This window comes from Nycticebus coucang, chromosome 8 (assembly GCF_027406575.1).
Source record: "Nycticebus coucang isolate mNycCou1 chromosome 8, mNycCou1.pri, whole genome shotgun sequence".
Classification (NCBI taxonomy): domain Eukaryota; kingdom Metazoa; phylum Chordata; class Mammalia; order Primates; family Lorisidae; genus Nycticebus; species Nycticebus coucang.
In genome coordinates, this window is record NC_069787.1 from 124,558,326 (window position 1) to 124,570,859 (window position 12,534).

Genomic DNA, 12,534 nt, shown 5'->3' on the forward strand with positions numbered 1-12,534 from the left:
CAGAGGCAGGGAGGGCTCCGGAGGGCACACGGCTAACAGAGTGCCTGGCCAGATGAGCAGCCAGTGTAGAGGCAGGGAGGGTACAGGAGGGAGGATGCAGGGTTGCACAGCTCCCACAGTTCCTGGTCAGGGCGTGCGGAGGCCTGGCGGGCATGGGTCACGGGTCAGGGGTCGCGGGTCAGGGGTTATGGCACAACTCTTACGGAGGTCCGGTCAGGCGCCAATTGCAGTCATGGTGCAGCTCTTTTTGAGTTCAATTTTGAAATAAGTTTTCCAGCAGCTCTGGCTGTAGTTCCCTACTTCTGCAGTCACATGGCTCGCAGGACACCCCTTCCTCGGGGGTTGCTTCTCCCTGGCCACCAGTTCCAGAGGTGAGAGGTTTGAAAATGGTGCTGACAGAGGTTCTGATAACTGGTTTTAAATTCATTATTTGGTATGAGTTTGCTATTACTTCCTAAACATGAGGTACTATTTTTATTAGTCATTCTTTACTTTAAAAACAAACGTAAGTAGCATTTATTCCACATTGAAAGGGAAAAATCAGGTTGTAGTGTTCAGATAAAGTGAGGTTTTACCCTAAGTAGAAATTTTAAAAAATGCTTAGGAAAGACATAAACATTGACTTCTTGACTGGAAGGCTTATAAAGTCATAGTTAATGTCATAAGTTAGAAGGAGACATTTTAGTGACTTCATGAAGTTTACAATTAGGACAAGGTCCAGATCATAAAATATCACTCCCAAGATCTTAAAACTCTGCCCAGATTAGTCTCTTCAGAATCAAACCTTCTTGTTCGAAGAAATCTGGAGCAAAGCACTTTGAGCTCTTAGGATGCAAGCAACGTCAGACTGTAAAGCGTTGTCTGGATCCTCCCACAGCCGTGTTAAGTCTTTGGCTGTCACAGGATTCCACTTTGGACTAGCCTCTGTCCCATCTCTCGCAGCCCTGGCATTGCTCCGTTCTAGCCTCCAGCCCTTCTAGAGACCCGGAATCTCCCCAGTGGGCCTCCTTCTGAAGTCACCTGATGTGCCAAGCCCAGATGTTCCAGCATCAGCCTTGATGTGCAGCCCTGAATCTTTAAGACATCTGTGAACAGTTCTCGGTGCTTTTTCTCATCCTTTTATTTTGTCTACAGGAAAGGGTACGTGCTCTGAATGTTTTTTTTCTGTGTTTCTTTTTTAAACTTAAAGTCTTTTTTGTGGTAGAAAACACCATCCATAGTTTTTATCTCTTTGTGTTTTTCCAAAATATAAGCCATGAAGTCTCCTCTGGCAAACAACTGTTCTTAATCCCTGGTAGATTTCCTTAAGGTCAAAATCTGAATTCTAAATATGGAAAATGATCAGGTCACTGAATTCTCAAGGATATGTGGCATTTTCAGTCTGTTTTATCTGGTTCCATTCATGCCATTTATTCATATTTCATTCACTCAACAAAGTTTAGAAACAGTGTTGTTGTAGGTTGTTGATAGCCAGAACAACCCTGGCTGTCTGGAATCAGCCTCTGGGTTATCGTAAACATAGACATGCAAACCATTACTACGTGAAATTGTCCTGGGCGACAGAGAGGGCAGTAGTACCATTGCAGGAGAAATAGAGGTCTGGACTTTTAGGAGAGGTAATAGGTGGGAAAGGAAAGTGTCCACCCAAGGTTTTAGGGGAAAAAATACTAATTGAAAGGCAAACAGAAGGTCTGCATCAGAACAGGGGTGACAAGAGCACAGAGGGAAGAACAGACTGACCACCTGCAAAAATTCAAGGATGGAGGGTTCCAAGTGGTTGTGCATGCTAGGACAGAAAAGCAGCAATGGTTGCAGAGTACAGTCATGGGTCAGGGCAAAAGGTGTTTGATAGCCAGGCTATAGAGTTCCAATTCTCTCTGGCAGGAGACAGAAGCCACTGGAGAACTGTGAACTTGAAAACGACTCCAGGAGACCTTTGTGATAGAAACATCCCTCCGATGACTGGTGGGCGAGTCAGAAGTAGGTGGAATCTAAGGCATGAGGCCAGGGAGGGGGCTGTGGCAATAGTCCACAGAAGAGAAGACCAGGGGTGGAACCGAGGCAGCCTCAGTAGGACTGGAAAAGAGAGGCAGGAGTAGAGAGAGACTTGGGAAGTAAGAGCAGGCTCTTGTGGTGGGGAAAAAGTGGGGACCCAGAAGGTTGCAAAGTAGAAACACCTGGACAGCAAGTCACCACGTGAGGGTGTTGGGACTATCACCTATTCCTGGCAAACTCTGGGAGAAGATATTTAGGTGGAGAAAGTAGGTCTCAGCCCTTCTCTTCTTCACAAGAGATATCATTTCTTGAATCTTAAGCAGTTTTACAAATATAAGGATCCATAACTATATTTACCAAAACCCAGATCAACACATTTTTCTATGTGTCTGTTATCTATTCTTGTACTAACAAATATTACTAATGCAAAGTATTTTTTGTCAGTATTTTCATGCTTTGCAATGTCAACTCAGTTTGGCTGGAATTCTTTTACCTTCCAATTTGCTTCCTTATGACAGAATCCTGCTAAGAATTGGGTTCCCACAAAAATATTTGACTGTCTAAAGATGGCCCTCTTGTTATTGTTTTTTAAAATATACATAATTCTTTGTGTCTTCATTAATCAGCATCATTTAGCTTCCTTTTATACCAACACATTATAAGGAGACAGGCAAATGGCATAAAGTTTGTGTGTTCTTAAATCCTTGACATGCTTCAGATAAATTGCTTTATCCCAGAGTAATGACTTTAAAATTGTGATAACACAGTTAAGAATGTTACTTGCCCTTTCACCTCCTTTTGAAATACTCTTCTGTACAGAAAAGTCAAAGCTATTTAATCCCAGGTTTTGTTTCTTTGATCTCTCTAAAAGGGACAATTGTGCTAATCATTTTTTTCTTTTTTAGTAAATTTACCTTTTTTTGGTTTAGAAATGATGACAAACCGTAGGCACCAAATAAATATGGTTGGCCCACTAATTTTAAACCTACTGAGAACAGAAATAAGGTACAAATCTTGAAAGTAGTGTATTGGTGGACAAGCCTAGAATCATGGCTGCACACTGTGAGTTAGGTATACAAACCTCAGAGCATAAAGTATTGTACTAACTCTCAGATGCACCCATGACAATTCTTTTTTATCCTCTAGAAAAGTGACAATTACAAGAAAGATGCACGGTTTCAAAAGGCATTGCCTAATTGTAATCCAGATCAAAAATATTTTTAATTGAAATTGGGCCTAAAAGAAAATTTTAAAACTTGCCTTTGCTTTAAGCCAACTAAAACACATGCTAACTTTAATTTGCATCTTTATACAAATAGTTTTGGGCACACAAACAGCATAATTTTGCATTGGCAGATCCTCTCTGTATTCTTTAATAATTTATTCTCTTGAAGGTATTTTTCAACTCTTACAGTTTAAAAATTTTTTAAAGGGCACTTCTACCTTCTACACAAAAGACAGGCTTTCCATTTATAAGCCTATTACCTAGAGGCACAATTAAAATAGAAACATTAAATAGAAATACAGCATAATTCTAGGCTCTTTTCATCCACCAGCTGGCTCATTGCATAGACTCCCTCTTCAGTGAGTTCCAAATGCATTAGTAGTTAGTTGATTGTCTATTTGCATATCCTTCAATTTATAAAATTTAATTGTCCGAGTTCCAATTCAGGTAATCCTAAATGTTTGCAATTTACAAACAAAGCTTTTCTGTGTCAATGAGCTGGGATTTTAGATCAAGTTTATTAATCAATGTTTTCTCCAGATAGATCTTCTCATTCCCTACCCTTTAAGAATTCCTTCACCAAGCCCCCCATTCTCTCTCTGGCAGTGAGCCCGGATCACAAATACAACAATCACTGGAAATTTCCTCGCTAGCATCTCAGAGAAGACTTCAAGTTGTTAGGAAGAGACTTAAAATTTAAAGGTCCCTTTCTTTTCTAGTGTAAAGAAGAGTGATAATGATTGTTTTCATTTATTTATATATTAGGCACCTCAAGGTGCCTCACTGAAGCTGCACCGCACTGATTTCAATATGTGATGTTGTGATAGCTGGTTATGATTTTCTGAAGTTTTTCTGCAACTCTAACCATATGTAATTTTGAATTAAATGAAAGTTAAGTACTAAAACGTTTTGCCCAAAGGGAATTCGGATTCTCAATGTGCTTTTAATAACTGTTTGTAAAACATTTAGGAAAATCTATGGCAACACATTTAGGAAAAAAATCAAATTACTATTGCCTTAAGATGTTATTCTAGTGTCCAAACTTTAAAACATCCTGTGTGGCCCAACTGTTGACCTAATCCAGTCAGTAATACTTTCGAATATATTGTGTATATAAGACCTGAATTTAATTTGTATGGTACTTTTTAATAATATTTTAAAGTGCTTTTTAAAAACCCAATGAAAATGTTATGGATAGTGCAAAAGAATTATCATCAAATCTTTCTGAAATATTGTAAACAAAGTCTAATTAGAAAGCATTAATTGATTAGTACAATCAGATTTAAAACTATTAAACAACCGCTTCTTAAAAACACACACACAGTATTACAATCCTAAGATTTCTGTGAAATCTAAGGTAAAAGGTCATGGGGTACCCAAGATTGAAGATAAATAAATACAGTGTTCAATGAAAGTGGGGACATAGGGAGAGGGCTTTCTGGGGACTAGTTGGTTGTGTAGACATTTCTTCTGAAGGTATAATATGAAAAATGAACTGAAGCTGTAATGTGACCTGAATTTCCATTTTCTCTTACACACAGAAATGGCTATGAACCTAATTTGGGAAAAATTCAAACCATCACCTTCAATGTAGAGCACAGAATCTGTGCTAAATGTGAATAGCAAGAGCACCTTCCATCCAGAAGGACGGTGTCCTTGAACCCAACCAGGCGATAATGAGCTTTCTTTTTCTCACATTTGTAATCCCTCACCCAAAGCGTCATTAGAATACAACCATCCCATGATGCAACTGAAGTCTTTTCTTTTACTATTTATTCTTGTTTTTATTTCCCTCCGCAGCCATGAAAACAATTACAGAAACGTGTAAAAATTTGTAATCCATAACCATCAAGAAACAAGTGAATTACAATGATCTAAAACAGAATGGCAGCTAAAAGGTTTTACTGTGAAAAGATCAGATTTTCTAAGTAACTGATATGACAGAACCATTCCCAGCGCGTATATGACCAGAATTTTTATCCATCACTCATTAAATTATAACACTGTGTGACTTTATAAGCACTGACTGACACAGCATTCTTGCTTAAGGGATTATTAACAAATAATTGGAAACATGGACATTCTGTTTGTACTTCACACACTTTTGTACTATTTGAATGTTTTTAACAATGACAATATATTGAATAGTTTGACTGGAATCCTTTACCTCCCCATTACATACCATTTTCAAGTTTTAGCCATGACTAAGCATTAATCATTGTTAAGGGTAGGTAATGGGTATAGGCAAATTCATTGTACTATTTTCTCTGATTAGATTATTTGACAATAGCCACAATAAAATTTTTTTAAAGAACATATTTTTGTAATTTAAAATTCAGAGTTCTGAGAAAATAGATTTTCTGTGGTCTGTACAAGTCATAAAGGGATAATATACAAGTTGTTAATTACAATTCTTTATTCTGGAATTTGAAATATGTATGAAATGCTTCCTTTCACATGCTCTATATGGACAGAAAAATCAATGATAAAAACTAGACTCCAAATACAGTTATTTACAATATTGACATTTAATTGACCTAAAGCAGGCGTCCAAACAATATACACTATGGCTATGATTTTAAAACTGCTATTTCTGAAAATAGGCCATTGTCCTTTCAACCATAAAATGTCTGATTTTGCCAGATCTCTTAAGTACTCTATTTAATAATAAAAAGAAAGAGTAATGCTTTCTGACCGTCCAATATGTGAAGGATGTGCTAAGGATTTAACAAGAATTATATCTATTTTGTGTTCATTTCATAGAGGAGAAAACTGAGATTAAAAGAGGGTAACAAGGTCCCAGGGACTCTGTGACAGGGTTGGGACTTGTCTCGAGGCAGTCTGGCTCCAGAACCCAGGCGCTAGCCCAGTCTCAGTTCAAAAGAAGAAACACCTGATAAAAATAAACCCAAATTACATGTGGTAAAGTGAGGCCAGACAACCTGAACAAAATTTCGTGAAAATAAGTAATGTTCAGATGTGAAAGTGGTCTGAAAACGTATCTTTTAAAGTACTTCGAGGTGGATCATCACTTTGATCCTGATAGCACAAGGAAAGTTTGAGCTGCCATGTCGTAGCCTAAGAGGCCCAAGCTGCCAGCAGCCTGGCTCATGAATAGTAATCAAATATAGAGGAGGAACCCTCACTTTCACTAGAGTTCAAATCCAGATCTAATACCACAACTTCACTGCCACCAGGGCTTACAGGATGTCTTTTTAATTTTTTATTATGATTATTTGGATCTGCTTCTTCCCGTATCTTTATAACCTCAAGCTGAAATTTTTAAAAATCTATTTTGGGGGCAGGAAAGAAAGCCTTTGGTTGTTTTTGCATCTCCATGGTCATTTACGGTTCTAGTTTAAATGTTCTCCAGCAGAACTGAGACTAGGCTATTACTTTAAAGCTCAGTGAGCAATGCTAATGGGCACACAGGGTGCAGAACCCGTCCCTAAAGGATTTCTGGGACATTACCTGCAAAGCTGAATCAAGTTAGACTCAGGCACCGTGCTCAACACAGACACAGCTTCACAGGCACGCACCTCAGGCTAAGGGGACAAAGCCTTAGGAGTGGAGAAACAAAACACCAGAACACTAGGAAAGGCAAATCTGGAAACGCAGGAAATCCTCTCATTCCTCTGCTCTATGCCGTGTGTGGAGGGGAGGGTGACCGTCTCTAGGTGCTTGGAGGGAAATGTTTACAGGTGCAACTGTGATTTTATTTAACCCTCAACATTGAGCTAATTCTAAACAGATCTACTTCCTGGCCCTCAAAGGTGCTCATTCTAGTCTGGTACAAATGAAACTACAGCATTTGTAAGGAAAACATCAATGATGAGAATTGAAGGGATTGCCATAGGGGATTAATGTTTGAATCCACACATGCAGCATTTCTTGACCGCCTATCTACTAAGAATTGGTCGGCGATGAGGTTTGATATAACTGTATATATCTGCAGTACTGGCCACCAGCAAAAGGCTCACGTTCAGTATTGAAAAGCAGGGGAAAGCATACTTCACACCCACTAGGATGGCAATAATCAAAACAATGGACGTACCAAGCATTAGTGAGGATACGGAGAAACTGGAACCCTCATTCATTGCTTGCAGGAATATAAAACACGGCAGCCACTGTAGAAAACGGTTGCTATTTCTTAAAAAGATAAAAAAGCATTTACTGTATACCCAACAATTCCACTCCTAGGTATACACCAAAACGAAACAAAATATGTCAGTACAAAGCCTTATGAGTGAATGTTCACCATTGACTTAGTCACAAAACCAAAAAGTGAAAATAATCACATGTTCATCACTTGATAAATGGCCAATGAAAACTGTGTATCCACACAACGGAGCCCTACCAAGTAATAAAAGGGTACAAACTACTGACACACATGCATGGGTCAATCTCAAAAGCATTATGTCAAGGGAGAAAGGCTACATGTTGTTCAATTCCATTCCCTAGAAATTTCTAGAACAGGCAAAATTATAGTGATAGAGAGCAGATGCCTGGGCAGAGTGTAGGACTACAGATGAATGAGGGAACCTTTTGGGGGTAATAGAAGTGCTCTAAACTTGGTTGGGTGATGTTTGCAGTTGTATAAATTGACTTAAATTCATTGAACTGTGCATTAACAGTAAGTGAACAAATGATACATAAATTATACCTTCATGGAGCTAAAATATTTTAAAAGTAAACAAAGACATGAAGAATAGGAAATATGGAAAGGGTAAGGATACTCATGAAGGAGGGGGAAAAAAAGACACATACACACTCAGTGACAAGCTGTATCCCCAGAAATTGTAAAGCAGACACAGTGCTTCCTTGTTACCTGTGTTTTACTTCTTAAGAGTTTGTGTTTTACAATGAATTGTGCACTACAGGAGTTTATAGAATTGTAGGGATGTTTGGTGTGGATAACACTTCAAAATGCTCTAATAACTAGGGAAAATAGATGACTCTGAACATCCCGTATGTGTATATCATATTTGCTCCTCTGGGTGTCACGTTTCCGTATCCAGTCTCTTGATCTAAGCCATACATTTTATTCTATCTTGCATCAAATGAATAATACCAAAGTATACCTTTTAGCCTATTTTCAGTAGCTTGCAGTACCTGTGAAATCAAGCCAATTGCTGTTTCTTGACACAACTGACCACCATTTCTCGTGACTTGAAGAAAATATCTCCCTTTCTTAACACTTTGTATGTCCACTTTTCTGGCACCCCAAATCACTGTCTTTTCTTTTCTTTTCTCAATGCAGAATTTTTTAGAAAAGCAAGAGAGAATATACATAAGAATGATTATACACAAAACTTTTCCTTTATGAAAATGAACAACCCTTCTCCCTGGAGTGACCTTTCCTCTCCACATTCCTCTCCCTCTGGCACTGCCACTCACCTGCCATGTTCCTGCCTGGTGGCCAGCCTGTGAGTCCTCAATGGGTCCCGGCCCTCGCAGGATTCTATGCTTTTTATTTCTTACAACATACGTGTGGTATTGTTGCACAAGAAACATGTTTTAGGTTTTTCACTCAAGGCCTCACATGGTTCTCTTTCCACTTTAGAAAAGAATCCATCTAAGCTAGATTGAAAAATATGTTAGTGACTTACATTTGGAACCAGTCATATTGGAAAATTTTTTTGTCAACTGCTGAAAGTGTAACACAATGTTGTAAGTGCCACTGGCTTCCACGGAGAAATAAATTGGAGATGTAAATTTTTTTAAAGAACGGTAGGGAAATAAACAGTTACTGCAGAAGTCTTTCTAATGGCAAGGTTCAGAGGTCTTAGGAATGTCTGGCTCCCTTCTAGGGCACACCCCGTCTTGTGTTCTGCAGGGATCCAGGCAGCTGAAGCTGTGCCACCCAATACATGTGTGTCTGCTTGTTCAACAAACACTTCATGACAGCTGGACAAGGTTTCTCAACCACAACACTATTGACATTTGGGGTCAGATTATCCCTTGTTGTATCAGATTTTAAGCAGCACCCTGATCACTACCCAGAAGTCAGTAGTTGCTCTTATCACCCTCCAAGCTGTGAGTTGTGACAAGCAAAATTGTCCCCACACATTGCCAAATGTCCCCTGGGAGACAAAGTCATCTCCAGTTGAGAAACTGCTGTGGGGCACCCCCATTGGGGCACCCCCAATCTGCAGGGCCCAAAACTCTCAAGTGGCAAAGATTCAAACATTCATACTAGTAACATAATAAGTGAAATGTGTCACATTTTAGCAACTGACAAATAAATGTTCCACCATACCCTAAATATCTGTCACTAGAACACTATTCAATCTAAGACTTGTATAGGGAAATATGATCAAGAGGCACAAATGATTAAAAAAAAATTGAAGGACTTGACAAAAGAAACATGTGCAACTGAAAAGTGGAGCAGACATGAAACCCTCTTCCTTGTGAGAGGATAGCTTTTGTTTCACTTACTCTAGCTTAACATACAAACCGCTATAAAAAAAAATCTGTCCCCAAATGGCCATTTCTTTTCTTATGACAAAGGATCCTAAATATTTTTTGTTTGTGGAAATAAAAACCTCTACGGATAAAAAACAGTTGCAGACATTTTGTAATTCTTTTTAGAAAAAATAACTGAGGACACACAGTCTAATTCACTGCAGCTGAAATTTCATTTACTAACTAACCACCCTAATGAGCTGCTGCCCAGGGACTTCTAATTAGATTCACTGGATTTCTGTCACTGACATTAATTTTCTTACTTCAACTTCCAGAAAAAGTTTGATGTTTTCTGGATTTTCTAAGAGGAAAAAAGAATGGAAAGATTTCAGCAGTTTCTAACTAATCCTAATTTTTATAACGGCTGCAAGTTTATGGCATAACATAGCACTAAACTGGAAAATGCAATGCTGACATCCGTATACACATCCATGCTCATTTTAATAAGATGTCTGGTAAGTCCATATTTGGAACTGTTGTTCATTATACTATTTTCGTTCTTTATGTATACTCTGGGGTGAGGCCAGAAAATTAAGTCCATATAGTCATCAAGCCATATTCTCCAAATAAAATTACTTTCAAAAGATTGTCAAAAGATTGGCCTCCAACTAGTTTTCTACTTGCTGATTCCATGATTTAAAACAAAATGTTGTTTTGCTACTATTTGATCGTAATTGTATTACCCTGAACTTCCTTCATTATTCTCAGCATGAAATTGGAAGGCGCACTTATCACATGAATCTTAGCCTGTCTTCTATTACGTGATTGAGTAAATAAACACAATGCAACCGCTGCCTCGTTTATAAACACCAGACTTGCAAAGAACCTGCACACATAAGTGGCCACAGCTGCCTTACCCCACCCTAAGGCCACGTGCTGCCCCTACCCTAGAACCTTTGGAAAAGCTCAGAAGTTTTAGAAAGAATGTGGAATCCCCGATAGCAGGCAACCTTCCAGAGGGTGGTGACCCGGCAGAGGCCTGCAGAGCGTCCGCTTCCTTCTCAAAGTATTTTCCACCGCACCTTGCCTGAAGTTTTGTCTCTCTCTTTATCAAAGGGTCTAATAGTCTTCAAATTACAAATCTCTTTGAATTAACAAGCTTCTTTAAAATGCAAATCTCTCCCAGAGAGGTAATTATATTCCTTAATTAATTAAGTCAGATTGCAGTGCTCTTAACACCTAACTAAGGCTGCTGCCAAGCAGGAGCAGCGGCTGGACAGCAGCGGGAGCAGGAGGAACGACCGTGTGCTGGGGCCAGCTGGGGCAGTGGCAGCAGGCACTTGCTCTGTGCCAGGGCTCGTGCTAAGAACTCTGTGTGGACTCCCCCATTTTACTTTCTCAAAAACTCTGGGAAAGAACTTTAGGGAGACAAACTTCAGGTTTCAAAGTGTGATCCTTGCACCAGAAGCGTTTTCCCGCATCATCTGGGAAAACAAATGCAAGTTCTCAGGCCCCACCCTCGACCTACTAAATCAGCAACTCTGGGAGGGACTCCGAGGTCCGCTTTAACGAGCTCTGCAGGTGATTCTGATGCTTGCTAACGTGTTAAGAACCAATGGGCTACAGATTTGTAGAAAAAGGCCACAGGCAACAGACACACACACCCACACACAGTTGGTAGTGGAAGTTTTCAAGCTACTTGTAAAGAATACAGCATGAGATTAGACGGGTGGCCCCATGGAGCAGAGGCTGACTATGCATCCCAGAGTTCAGGACAAGGCCCCTGAATCCCCAAAGGTGACTCAAGTCAGATCCAAAGAGGTGTCTTTATGCTACACCATAGTCAGTTCTTTCAGAGGAGCTCGAACAACCTCTTTATTAAACCTTCTCATTTAAGGGGAAGGGTGGTTTATAGTTGCCTTTTCTCAGTGTTTGGGATAAACTCAAGGACCACATTCTCAAAACCAAGAGGAAAAGCTAAATCGGCCCTCAGGCCTGCAGAGCAATTTGTATTTCCAGCTTACCAAAAGCTCAATGCCCCACAGGTGGTGCCAGGAGGGTCCTTATTTCACAAATGCAAACACTCAAAGTCAGAGTGGTTAACTAACCAAACAGCACAGGCAGGAAATTGCAAAGCCTGAACAAGAAAAACTCAAAGCCAGCTCCAAAATCCTAGCACTAAAGCACTTATGGTTAAGGAGAAAAGATAAGTGGGTAATTTGGGAGCATTCAGTGTTTCATAGGGAGAGCAGGTTGTTGTCACAGCATTTGATTGGGGGCAGAATGTGAAGGGTACCCAGAAAAAGTGTGGGTAGGATCAGAACAATCTATCTAGTTTGAAACCTACCAGGCCAATGTCCAGGAGGTGATACCCTTTTCTCCTCTATGAGCTCATGCCTCTTTGCTCTCAAGACCCAGAATTCAGCCACGTCCTGTTGGTACAAGATTTCAAATAAACATGAATCCCAGAACTTTGGAGAAATGGAGATCTGAATCAGCAACTAACATGCATCTGGGAAAAACATACTCTGAGTTACCACCAAACAACCAAACAACAAAGCTGCAGAAATGACCCCATTCCTAGAGTAATGCCTGCATAATTCATTGTTTGTTATTTCCTTCTACATTGATGCATCGTTTGTGCTTAAATTTCTCATGATCCAGGGCTGGTTTTTCCCAGACTGACCTTCCAGAAGGACTCTTCACACTGCTCTGTTCACAGATGATTGATCCACGCTTTGCCGGGCTCACCGGCTCTCTGGCTCCTAATTGGGTTCAGCAAATGGAAGGAAGTGGCAGGACCTCAGGGAATGCTGGGAGTCTGAGTATTCATTCCCTCCACCCCACCCCAGCCAGCTGTACCTACAGCCACCGTTCCTGGGAGACAAGCCCTCTCCCCAGGCTCATGA